Source organism: Mus musculus, chromosome 5 (genome assembly GCF_000001635.26).
Source record: "Mus musculus strain C57BL/6J chromosome 5, GRCm38.p6 C57BL/6J".
Taxonomy (NCBI): domain Eukaryota; kingdom Metazoa; phylum Chordata; class Mammalia; order Rodentia; family Muridae; genus Mus; species Mus musculus.
This window is the reverse complement of record NC_000071.6, coordinates 66,477,508-66,491,275: the sequence shown is the minus strand read 5'-3', so window position 1 is coordinate 66,491,275 and position 13,768 is coordinate 66,477,508. Positions and strand designations below refer to the sequence as shown.

The 13,768-nt window shown below is 45.0% G+C and overlaps 1 protein-coding gene across 18 annotated transcripts in view; it reads left to right on the top strand.

Moving 5' to 3' along the window:
- Apbb2 (amyloid beta (A4) precursor protein-binding, family B, member 2) overlaps positions 1-13,768 on the top strand; it is a 320,340-nt gene that overhangs the window by 127,789 nt on the left and 178,783 nt on the right. The gene's annotated exons all lie outside the window — the stretch shown is intronic.

Sequence of the window (13,768 nt, the reverse complement as noted above, 5' to 3'; positions counted from 1 at the left end):
CAGGTCAGGGATGTGTTGGGATGCCTCCCCTCCACATTGCTCCTATAGTGATATTTACCTTCATGGTGTAACTTCATGTCTTCCTACAGCTTGGGTTTTGTTAGAAACCTCTTCGAGTGCTTGGGTAGCAAACCTAGGCATCAGAATGGGTGGTGTTTTAGTAGCTATGGAAATGGGCTGTCCATCAAGTGGCTAAGGTTCCCATCAGCCACTCACAGAGAAGCCAGCAGCACTAGGCAAACAGCTATCTTTACAAACGCTGCTGTTGCCGGAGAGCTGGCTCAGGGGTCAAGTAGCTGTTCTTCTACAGGACCTGGGTTTGCTCTACAGCACCCACATGGTGGCTCATAAGCATCTGTGACTGCAAGTCCAGGGGATCCTTGTCCTCCTCTGGCCTCTGATGATACCAAACACACATGCAGTGCACATGCATGCAGGCGAAGCACCCGTAGACATGAGATAAGCCAAAGTAAAACGAGCTGCTTTCCCAAGGAGCATTGCCAGGGTAACATGTACCTGGGTGCTGGAGAGGGAGTCAGATACACTGTGGCCGATGTGATGGGAGCCCAGGGTAGATTTCTGTATTTTTAAACTTCAACATTTTAAGTGGTTATGTAAGTATCTATGTAATCTCTATTTTGTCTCTTGGCCCTTAAAACTTAAATGATCCGTGATTTTGCTGGGAGGCAGGGACTCCCTGGGCCTTCTGTAAGGGAAATGAAAAGCATCTACCACACTTGATCCACTCTTGCCTTGATAGAAACTGACTTTTTTTTTTTTAACCTTGGCCCACAAAAATGTTAATTTCACGTGGTCCACCCAAAAATGTTATTAGAGGAGATTCTTTTTTCAGTATGGCAACAGTTCTGTTGCTTGGGCTCTGGGGAAAGTGGAAGAAACAAATCCATACACGAGACTCTTGCCTGTGGGCATGCTCGTTTTCCCACCATCTGGGAATAGATGCACCTCCTGCCAGGTATGTGATTTTTCTAGAGCGCACTATAGGACTCCGAGTTACAAGACCCGCACTGCCTGTGACTTTCAAGGAAGTACTTCTTTCTCTTCTGATATGTTTCCTACCAATTGCTCTCCTGGAGAACACTGCCCCTCCCTCTCTTTTACTGGGTCACAAGTGTCTAGCTGGCTTCCCAGTAAAGATAGCTTCCAATTGCTGTCCCAAGGCATCTGCTGAAATGCTCACTTGCATCTGTTTGTGATGGAAGGAGAGTATGTGGTCCCTTTTCTAGGGTTATATGCCACCGGGAACTGCCCTTCTTTGGGCAGTCCTAGGCAGTGGCTCTCACCTTGTTTCCATCTCTGTCTTACGCCAGGCTTAGGACTTCCCCTTGTAGTAATGTACCTACCCTTTGTCCTTTGTCCACCCACTATATTGGCATTCATTCTGTGCCCTCCCTGGAATGACGCTCTGACATTTTGATAACCTGCTAACACCCTGCTCGCTTCAGGATACAGAAGAGTGACCCTGTCTTTCCCTGAGAGCTTCATGGTTTCTCACCTGGAAGTCCAGATTCTTATAGCTCCACTCAGGAGGTTTGATCCCTCTAGAAACTGGTACCCTGGTTTCTTCTTGTTTGGGATGGATGTGTATGCGTTTACAGACCTTGACACAAAGTATTCATTTCCTCCTGTCTTCCCAGACCAAGGATAGCATTTTGTCTACTACAGATGCTCAGGTCATTATGATGTAGGAGTGAGGCCTGGATAATATCCACTGTACTTAGCAGGCCCCATGGAACCTTCCCAGAGCCAGCTCCCAGGAAGGAGCCCGTTCAGGCAAGGGTAGCAGTCAGGGCTCAGATGGAGTGCTAACTCTTCTCTCCCCAACTCCATTCTCACTTCAGGAGGGAAGTTTGCTCTTAAGCATGGCTTCTTCACGTGAAATCATAGCAGATACAGATAAATAGTGGAGTTCTATGCTATACCAGACACTGCCCTGTAACCAATAGGAAGTGTCTTACTCTAAGTTAGTGAAATGTTGAAAAGTTCCTCTTGGTTCCTATTTCATACATGGGGAAGAACTTAGACTTGCTGGCTTGTCAGAGCAGAGTGGCAGTTTGAGTCTAGGCTTTCTGGTCCCTTTCCCCTTCCATCTTTCTTTTCTCTTACAGGCTGCCTGATGCATGACATTCACTAAGTTAGGTGACATCTCCTTGACCCGGGCCAGAGTAGCCTGAGAGGTTTAGCAGGAATGGTGGCTGACATCTGCCTCGCATTCCTTTCTATCTCTGACTAAAACCTAGTGAGCTCCGGTACCCAGGAGTACTCTCCACACAGCTTATAGAGAAAGAGGAACAGCCATGAACCACACCATAATACATGCCCCGAATAAGGGTTTCACAAAGAAAATGAAAACCTTAAAGAGGGAGTAAGAACTTCACAATGCTACAACCCAAAAGATAACTTTTAAACGCTCCGTTGGATCCTTTTCCTTGCTTCAAGCACGTAGAGCACGTAGATGTTTCCTTACTAGGGATGTCTTTGTTGACGTCACAGGAATGATGTTGTAATGCGTGTGCAACGAAATATCACTTTTGCTTTCCACTGGAAGAACACATTCTATCTCTACGCTACATCCCTCGCCCTATAAATCTCTTCCTAACCAGTTCATTTACTTTCCCAGTGATCCAGAACCTCCCAGGTCAGAGATCATGATTACTGGCGGTGCGGAGTTCCCTGCTGTGGAGGGAGAAATTTTAGCCTGGTTAGGCCAGGCTTCTAAATTGAATGCTACCATCCACGCCTTGATCTCAGCCCCCAGTTGGAAACATTGCCTAGGTAACCTGGAACTACTGAGGGGTGTGCTTGTGTAGAGCTGGGCTTCTCAGGCAAGGGATCTGTTCTCTGCTCAGCCTGGCTTTGAGGGAACATTTGGGTTTGGGCTAAAACCAGGAAACTTAGCACTGTGTTCAAGGTTGATAGCAGCAAAGTGGATCTCAGTGTCCGAAAGGCCAAGACAGAATGTGGTCCCCAAGCAGGGGACTTGCTAAGGCAGTGTGTCCTGTGCATGAGTCAGCCACACAGAATTGTGAAGATCAGAGAGGCTCGGGGTCCCTGGGGAAGCTCATGATTTTAATACTAAACTTCCACACGTGAGTGGGTGTGTGGGTTGGGAGAGGTTAAAGACACCAAAACGTAAATGATAGCAACACTCGCCATCACCATGGCCTTGGCCAGTTTTGTTTTCTAAAGAGAAATGGAAGTTGTAAAGTGACAAGACTTTCCACAAAAAAAATAATCACTGCCCGAGTGTGAAATTGTTCAGCTGAAAGGTTTGCTTGCGCGCATGCTAACTAAGGATTCACCGGGTCTGTGCAGGTGCTGTTGGTGCTGTGTGCCCCTCCCAGCTCTGGCATCCTCCTGTGGGTCTATCTCACTGTAGGAAGGAGAGTCAGGGCCATCCCCAGCTAATCTTGTTCACTGTTTAAGTAACCTTTATTTCCTCGTATTTTCCTAAAACTGAGTGTTTTAGTTAACGGCCTATTCCTGTGAAGGGACACCATGACCATGGTGAGCCTTGTAAATGAAAGCATTTAATTGAGGCTGGTTTATGTCTCAAGAGGTTTAGTCAATAGTTATTAGGATAGGAAGTATGGCAGCGTACAGGCAGGCATGATGGTGGAGTGGCAGCTGAGATCTCAGCTCTACGTCTGGATCTGCAGGCAGCAGGAAGAGAGAGTGATACATCTCAATATCTGAATCCTTGAAACCGGCCCCCATGCCGGTCAAGCAGGCCAAGACAAAGACCATTTAAAGGAGAGAGATCACAGTCAAGTACATATAATGGTAATAGCAGTTAACAGAAGCAAACGGTGCTCTTGCACAGCCGTGCTTTTGTCTGTTCAACATGTGAATTTACATCCATTTCCTGGTGCAATTGCACAAATGCTTCTGATAGAATTCTTTCAGATAATTCTCTGTGATCCAGTAGGGGCCATTTTGGTGCAAATTGCCACACCTAGGCTTCACACCCCCCCCCCCTGCCCCCATCCAGTAGCCCAGAATTGGTCCCATTTAGGTGTGTGTGGGCCCACGTGAGAAAATGGCAGTGTTGGGTATGTATTGAAGGTGTGACCTGTTTTCATCACTTGTGGTGAATCTTAGTTTGATGGTTCAAGTCGATCTTTGAAAAGACAAGTGGTCTGGCTTTCTATGTGGCAACAGTCTAGAGAGGTGAAATGTAGGACAGGTTCCTCAGGCTGAGGTTCTCGGGCAGCAGCCTGTGATGGTGGAAGAGGCTCTCATTGGGAGGTGAGGCCTTATTCCCAACCCTGCACCTCTTTGGCTCAGGGCGAGATGGCCAAGTTCTCTAACCCAACTTGAGTATTACTTTCTGTAAGCCTAGGAGCTGGACTGGCTGTCAGGACGAAAGCACTGGCTCAAAAATTATACCATTTTTGCTTTCCAAAGAAACATGCAAATGAAGTTTGGCTCTAGGGAGAACCAAGTCAGAGCTAGCAAATCTACTCAAGACAGAACTGAGGATATTAATAGCTAGTGTCTTAGTCAGGGTTACTATTGCTATGGTGAACCATGACCAAAAGCAAGTTAGGGAGGAAAGAAGTTTATTTGGCTTACACTTCCATATTACTGCTCTTCACTGAAGGTAGTCAGGGCAGGAACTCAAACCGGACAGGAAGGAACCTAGAGGTAGGAGCTGATGCAGAGGCCATGGAGAGGTGCTGCTTATTGGCTTGCTTTCCACGGCTTGCTCAGCCTGCTTTTTTATAGAATCCAGGATCACAGGCCAGGGATAGCAAATGAGCTAGGCCCCCCCTCATCAATCACTAATTAAGAAAATGCCCTATAGGCTTGCCTATATATAGCTCCATCTTTTGGAGGCATTTTCTCAACTGAGGCTGCCTCCTCTCCAACGACTCTAGCTAGCTGGTGTCAAGTTGACATAAAACCAGCCAGCACAGCTAGTATGCAGTGTTTAACCTGGGGATTTTAACTGCTTAAAATAGCTGCAAGCAGGCCAAGACAAAGACCATTTAAAGGAGAGAGATCACAGTCAAGTACATATAATGGTAATAGCAGTTAACAGAAGCAGACGGTGCTCTTGCACAGCTGTGCTTTTGTCTGTTCAACATGTGAATTTACATCCATTTCCTGGTGCGATTGCACAAATGCTTCTGATAGCAGAGATTCGGAGGGACCATTCTGAAGGTGATCAGAGAGTAGGACCTGACCCATACATAATGTCGGCTCAGAAGACAAATGCCGGGCGACTGAATGGCCACCTTCTGAACTCACACAGCCATAGGAAGGGGGGCTTGTCCTGTGTGCCCCTCCTTCCCCCACATCCTTCAGGGCCTTGGGTTCCACAGCCTCACTTGTGTTCAGGGGTCAGCCTGATTTATCATCTCTCTCCTGATCATTTCCCAGATGTCCTTCTGTGCACACCAGAAGGTCATCCACATGTCCCGTTGTGTGTTTTTTTGGGGTTTTCTTTATAGCGCTCAAGGCTGTATCACAAAAGCCCCCTTTTCTGCTCTTTTGTTTCTTTCTGCTGCTCTCCCAAAATTGCTGCACACTTAATGACATAAAACAACAAGCGATATTCTCTTACAGTTTTGGAGACTAGAAGTTTGCAAGGGCCACGGGGTTCAACATGTTGCATATCACTCTTTGTTATTGCCAAACAATTAGCCTTTAATAGACATGAGGCATTCGTTACTCGTTTACTGGTCACAGGCATTTGAGTCACTTCTACTTTTTGTCACAATGAATAATCTAACTGTGACATTTCTATATGGTGTTTCGTGGAACACATGTTTTCATTTCTCTTGGGCTTTATCTGAGAATGTAATTGCTGGTTTGTGCTGCTTAGCATTTTGAGGAGCTGCTCAAGAGTTTTAGAGACTAATTGGCCCATGTTGTCATCATGGTGGCCTATGGGGTCCTCTTTCTTCACTTTCTTCCCACCCTTGTTAACTCTGTGTGTGTGTGTGTGTGTGTGTGTGTGTTGGTTATAACCATCCTACCAAGTCCTTATTATAGGGATTATTTGCATCTCCCCAATAACAATGTTGTTGGGTATCTCATTTTGATGCTCGCTTTAGAGAAATACTCAAATCCTTATTTCTTTGCCAACTTGTCTATTTGTTGTTAGCACTGTAAAGATTCTGTTTGTTGCCTAGCAGTCTCTCCCAGTCCCCTATCTTCCTGTAGACTTTTTTACCCCTGTGAGTAAAACATGGCAGTTTTGAAGTTTGGTGATGTACAATTTATTTGCCATCTTCTCCCCTCCCCCCCCTCCCCCCTCCCCCCCCCCCCCCGCTGTGCTTGCTGTCTCCTTTTTTATACAATGATGACTGATGGTGACTAAGAAATCATTACCAAGCTATTGCAGATTTACCCACAGATTTCTTTTTTTCCTCAAAATTTTATATTTTTAGCTCTTGCAATTAAGTTTGATTAATTAGTGTTAAGTTTGTGTGTAAGCCAGTGTTGTCGCCTGAGTTTACTGTTTGGTGTTTGTTGAAAAGACTTCCTTGAGGACCAGTTTGGCAGCTTCTGCAGAGAAGCCTGGTGGACTTTGAAGGGGAGTGCGTTTTCTCTCTAGATCATTTGGGATCCTTTTAAATCATATTTTCTTCCAAATAGAAACCCATTTTATATTTATTTCAGCTTTCTTTAATTTTACTCACTGGTATCTTGTAGTTTGTAGTATACAGCTTGTTCTCCTATCAACAAAATTTATTCCGAAATATTTTTGATGCCATTGTAAATGATAGGACACTTTTTTTTTTTAAAAAGACAACTTTAAAAAAAAAAAGATTTATTTATTATATGTACATGAGTACATTGTAGCTGTCTTCAGACACCAGAAGAGGGCATCAGATCCATGGTGGTTGTGAGCCACCATGTGGCTGCTAGGAATTGAACTCAGGACCTCTAGAAGAGCAGACAGTGCTCGTAACCCCTGAGCCATCTCTCCAGCCCCAGGAAACTTTTTTTTAGTGTATTTTTCTGTGTGCCAGTATGTGTGCATTTGTGTGTGAGTGTGCGTATCTGATGGTGTATGTGCACACGTATGTAAATGTGTGGAGCTGGATGGCCACCCACAAGCATAATTTCTTCAGGAGCCACCTGCATTTCTTGACACAAACACTCTACGTGGGGTTTGCTGATTCAGCGAGGCTTCCTGGTCCATGAGGTTCAGGCTTCTCCCTGACCCTCAGCACTGGGCTCACAGGCGTGCACCACAGTGCCTGGCTTTTACGTGGGTGCTGGGGATCAAATCCCAGGCCTTGGGCTAGTACAGCAAACACTTTATTGACTGAGCTCCATCCCAACCCCTGGATTTTAAATAATTTATTGTAGCATTTGGAAGCGGTTTTTATATGTTGGCCTTGGAGACCCATTTAATTGTTCATTCTAGTGAATACATATTTATCTTCTTTATATTTTTTAACATTTTTGTAGACTGCTATATGATTTCTAGGTTAATTGGCTACAGGCACTGGCTGTGTCTTATAGTTGTTTGATTTCTTACCTGGCACTTGCCCCTGATTCTGAGGTTATTGGATGTCAATCCCACAGGAGCAGGGATGTGCAAAGGGCAATTTCTCCATTACCCTTGTGACACCTTGATGCCCAATGTGTCATTATGTCTGCTCCAAAGGTGTCAGGGCATCTACTCTTTGGCCTAGGGACCTCATGTTGCCTGGCTCCGTACCACCAGGCCTGTGGCGTCAGTTTGGTTTTCTCTTGCTGCTGTGTGTGACTCTTCTCTGAGGGTCATTGCCGTCTTAGCTGGCAGACTTTTTCCATGTGTGTAAATGGTCTCCTATTTTTTAACGTCCGTTGATGGTTTCCTATTCAGTTTGCCCATCTCTGTGCAGCATCAGAGCCCTTCCCAGTGATCTCCACTCACCATGTTGACTGGAAACTTCATCTCTATACTCTGGCGAGACTATGAGAGCTCTTGAGGCACCAGATTGCAACCCCTGGTTTCCACCCAACTTTAAACATAGTTAAGAGACAAGTAAACGTTAACCCAGGCAATGGGTGTCTGCGAAGCTCTCCACTGAGATGCTGTGCTTGTAAGTCACCACCCTCCTGTGGTGAGTGCAGGCCTGTGATGGTCAGCTCATCCCTTGGGATACTCTTCTTGGTCAGGTCTCAGAACCTGTAAACTCCAGTCCAGATTGTTACCTGGAGGTCTGGCTGCTATCTAGATTTTGGAGAGCTTACTAATGCAGGACCGTGTTTTCATAGATCCAGTGACTTAGTTATATCTTAATGCTGGAGATAGGAAGGAGATGCTGTTTGTATATATTCCTCTTTATCTGAGGAGGGAAATGAAATTGGACAGTGCATTAAAATGTCTTCCTTGTAAAGTCTACTGCTGTTTTATTTTTGTTTCCTCAAATGTTCTCTGTCCTCTAAGCAAAGGCTTGATGTATGTATGAATATATGTATATATGTGTGTATGCATGTATATATGTTTGTATGTATTCATATATGTATTTTTCAGGCAAGTTCTTGGTATGAAACCCATGCTGTCTTCAAGCTCATGATTGGCCTACGTCATCATCTTGACTGTTGGGTTCACAGGTGTGTGCTACCATACCTAGCTTGAACTATTACTTTGATATGATAAGCGAGCATCACTCATACCTGAGTGCTCTGGGGTGACTTTAGTCCCCTTCCGTAAAAAGCCCATGGCAAGATGTCGGGAGCAGGAATTGGCCCGCTGTTGAGGAGCCTGCTTGTTCCTTGTTTCTGAGCAGAAAGCCCGTGGAGGGAACTGATGAGCAGTCCTCTTCCCTTCTCTGGCTCTGAAGAAACCTGTGTGCTAAGTTCAGGGCCAGCCTGGGCTACAGGTGACATCCCATATCAAACAACACACAAATCCAAAGCCGTCCCTCTCTTCTGAGAGTGGCCTCTGGAAGGGAAACAGGGAAGCATACAGCCGCAAGGGGCGGTTCTGAAGGGAGTGGAGTCCTTTCTCTACCTTTCCTGGCGTGTTTATTATAAACTCAGAATTGCTCTAATGGGTGTACCCTGATGCGTCAACTGAAAGCCACAGAGGTGAAGCTGGTGGAATTCTGAAAGGGACGGTCTGCTTTGTCTCGGTCACTTGGTAGGTCAGCTTAGGCTAGCGTCTGCACTTCCAGGCCTTTGTGTAGGAATATATGTGAAGAAGAGTGAGCAATCCTACCTAATATCTATAGAATGTCTAGTTTCTAAGTCAGTTCTCTCTCCATTTTATAGAAAATGAAATCCACAGTTCACTTACTTTCCCCATGAATCCTCCTTTTCTGTCACCTGGTGACTAAGGAACTTGGTACCCTGCTCCATGTGTGCAGAGATTCCCCAGACAGCTAAGGTTTCATGCTGCTTATTTGGAACTTGATGCTGGCTAACACTGTATATCCTGTTACCATCCTGTTCTGCCACTGAAACTTGGCTGAAGCAAAGACCATCTCCTCTTGTTTTGGGACATCAGAAGATAAGAGGTTTCTGTTTTTTGAGATGACTGTCACATTGCAAGGTCTCGGATGCTTGAGGGGAAAGGTAGAGCTTACATCACAAGGTGGTTCCGTTCATTCTGCCAGAGCCCGAGGCTTATCGTGACGACTTTAGGAGATTGTTGTTTATCCTGTAATGAGTTGTCAACTGTTCAGGTCACATAGCTGGAAGATGTGGGACTCAAGGTTCTGTGGATGGCCTTTGAAGGTCACATGAAGTGAGATATTGTAGAGAGACCTGACACACTGGATGAGATGGGAAAGAACCAGCAGGGCACATCCCCTGGTGAGAGCAAAGAACGCGTGGTGTGTTCGTAATAATATTAATGTATAACATTCAGATCATATTTCATGTATATTATTTTCACCTTGTGAAAAAGTTACTACTGTCATCCCTCAATATTATATGAAGAAACCAAGGCACAGAAACACAGAAAGTGGTAGAGGTAAGGTTTGAACGTGGCTCTACAGTCTTTGTTGTGAACCACAGTGAGCCGTTTGGGAGAAGACTGAGACATTGGGTGGGCAAACGTTCCAAGGTCAGGATCTGGTGGATGATGTTATCCCACGTCTCCTTCTTGTTCCATAGACATGTGAGGAGATGAGTAATTCTCACTGCCACAGAGCTGTCTGCTACAGTGAACAGTGTTCCTCAATCCAGGACCCAAAATAAGCCTATCTTCCCTTAAGTGACTTTGTCGGACATTCGTTTAAAGCCATAAGAACAATAGCTAAGGCAGGCTGTTTTGGGGAACGGTGTCATCAGAGAAATTAGAGGGGAAGTGTGCCAAGCAAGTCCTAGATGGTGGCTGCGGGCTCCATTCTGGAGCTGGAGCATTGGGAAGGATAGAGAAGACCTGAAGAGATGGGGAATGGACATTAAGCAGACTCCCAGGTGAAAGCGTTACAGGTCATGGCAATTAGATAGCCGGTTACTGGGTCCACATAACTTTGGGTGGCCATGGTTGACATTACCAAATGATTTTAGCTAGAGACCAGAATCATGGGTAAAGAGCCCATCCAGAGCAGAACTGTGGAAAGCTTTGTTTTAGCTGAAGGAACTGAGTGTGATGAATTCAGGGCTTGGGATGGGGCAAGGTGGCCAGAGAGGAATGTGCATAGTGGGTGGGTGGGTGAACTCAGAAAAGGTACCTGAGGAATGGGACTCGAGGGCCTCGCTGAGGAGTGTTGGATGTTTCCCAAGAGCAGTGAGAAGGCACTGAAGGTGAGTGAGGCATGCCGCTTGATGCGATGGGAGATGAAGGATGCTAATTGCATGTGAAAGGGGAAGGACAGGATGAGAACTGAGCATTACTGGGACAGCACTTTTCAGAGGAGAACTGAACATCACTGGGACAGCACCTTTCAGAGGAGAACTGAGTATCATTGGGACAGCACCTTTCAGAGGAGAACTGAGCATCACTGAGACAACACCTTTCAGAGGAGAACTGAGCATCACTGGGACAGCACCTTTCAGAGGGGAACTGAACATTACTGGGAAAGCACCTTTCAAAGGAGAACTGAGTATCACTGGGACAGCACCTTTCAGAGGAGAACTGAGCATCACTGGGACAACATCTTTCAGAGGAGAACTGGGCATCATTGAGACAGCACCTTTCAGTGGAGAACTGAGCATCACTGGTCGTCTTCTCTGCTGCCTAACATCTTAAGTATCAGCACTGCAGCTCACATGCCCTCACTATGAGAAGTGAGGAGCCTGGCCCCAAGCAAAGCCTCCTAGTACTTAGGTTGTTTCTGGGTTCACAGAAGCAAAACTTCATGCTCTTGGTAGCCATTTGGCTGCCAGTTTATGCCTGTGTATGCAGAGGAAAACCAGACTGTGGGAGCTCAAAGATTTAACCACTCCCCTTCCTCTTTCTATTATTATTGTTGTTGTTACTGGCATTGATACTCATAATGTATTGTTTTCTGTGTAGTAGCGGCTCTGATACAATACCTGGAAATACTGATTACTCTCTTTGTTGGAGGCTTCTCTTTTTCCCAGAATGGAGACTTAAAACATGTACACATTAACTTGCTCACTCAGTGCCCATAACCCATTATGTTGTCCAACAAAAACTCGGCTGAATTGAGACTGGCACAGTTATGAGCCTGGCAGTAGATAGTCTTAGCAACATAATAACCCCAAGGCCTGGTTTCCCAGAATTCCCTGTAATGAACATAGCTATATAATTTGATTCTAACCATTGAATCTAGAATCTAAGTCCACTAGGATGAGGGTGGGGCTTCAGACAAAGTGTTTAGCATCCTGATGAATCATGACAGATTAGCCTATCAGTGTTGGTTTTCCCTTCTTTTTTCCTTGGATGCTGATGAGGTGACTGAGTCAGAGCAGCCATCCTGTCACCATCAGGGGGACAGGAATAACAGAAAGGCAGAGAGCCTTGGAGAAATGGCTGCCTTGACATCTTTGCTATTTGGCCATCCCCAGCAGCCCTGAACATTTCAACTCCTTATTTGTGGAATCTATTCTTAGACAGGTTTTCTGGTACCCTAAAACGAAACACAATGTTAGATAAAGTAGGTTGAAAGCTATTATGAGCCTTTCCTATATGCTGTGATAGATTCATAAATGTCCATGATCTTCAGGGTGACCTTTAGCCTGCTTGAAAACAGCCTCTGAAAGGAGATTTTAATACCTTGTATTAAAAAGTGTTCATGGTTGGGAGTGGTGAGTTATGGACTTAGAAATGTAATTTTCAGAATAAATGAAGTAATGTGTATGAACTCTTAGTAGCAAGCACTGCCAAACTCCTGTTCACGGGCAGTATCTTCTTAGGGCCTTTTTTTTTCTTTCTCAGTTTCTGGTGGAGCACATTGTGGATGTTTATAGCTGTGGTGGAAACGATAGCTACACTCAGGGTAATAGCATAAATAGTTTGATTTCTTGAAAATGTGGAGCTCCAACAGGCTTTATTGGATTTCAGGGTAATGGCGTTATTAAATCCTCTACCTTTTTCCAAAATATATTGTGGCTGGGTTCCAAGCTGGTGACTTAGAGAAATTTGAGGCTTTATACGTTTACAAGGGAAATTTTTTATCTTAGGGTGCTCAATTGCTCGGGTGGGGTAAAGAAAATAATTGGATTTTTCTTTGTATCATGTCAGGCTTTGTATGCCTCATACGGATGGGGAAGGTAAGAATGGTAGCTGACATGCCTCATGGAGAAAGGGCTGAAATGAAAATTGTGTGCTCCATTAGGGAGCACAGGAGACACACTGTAAAGAGAAAGCGACTTTGAACATCATCTGAGAAAAATCCTACTTTCAGTCATAGCCTCGTAATTTGAGAATTATAAGGATTTAAGTCATTCATTGAAAAAAGAAAAACTTGAAGTTACCCTCTGCACCTTCTTTCTTCTTTGTTTTTAATTCTTTCTTTCTCTCTCTCTCTCTCTCTCTCTCTCTCTCTCTCTTTCTTTCTTTCTTTTTTGAAATTAGGATGTAATTACATTATTTCCCCTTCCCTTTCCTTCTGCAAATCCTCCCTTGCTGTCTTTCAAATTCCCAACCTCTTTTTTCATTAATCGTTGCTATATTCATGTATGTATCTACATAACTTTTCCTAATAGCTCCTAATAACCAACTGCTCAGTCTATACAATGTTACCAGTATGCATATGTTTTCAGGGATGACCACTGGTATTGGATAAGCAGTTGGTTGCTCTTCCCTGGGAAGAGAATGCTTGCAGCATTCCTTAGTTCTCTATAGTTCTTGTGTAGGGCTGAGGCCTCATGGACTTCCACCATCCACATAAGCCTGTGTGTCATATTTAGGCAGCCGTGTAGGTGAGAAACATAATGGGTATGGCTTCTGACAGTCCCAGGAGAGCATTTCAAAGAACTGGAACCCAGAACCCTAGGCACAGCCATGTGTCTGGACTGCTCATTTTTCCCATGGAAAGGGTGTTTCTCACAGCCCCATGGCACTGTTGGACAGGATTACAGAAACCACCGGGCTCACCTCAGTGCGTTCTGGGGGATTCATGACTTTACAATCTTCAGGTCATTGCAATACCCAGGTAGGCTTGCAATACCAGGCATGATTTTCTTCCTGTTGAATATGCCTTAAGCCCCACTAGAGAGCTCTTGGTTTCCTCCCAGCGATAGTTACCTCCCCACCCCCCAATAATGCATGGCATTGCTATGCCATCTGTGGTCAGTTTTAGCTCATGAGTAAATGACACAGATCTGTGTTTTAGTAATAAGCTGATGGCACTATGCTGGGCAGGTTCTAAGCTATCCTAAC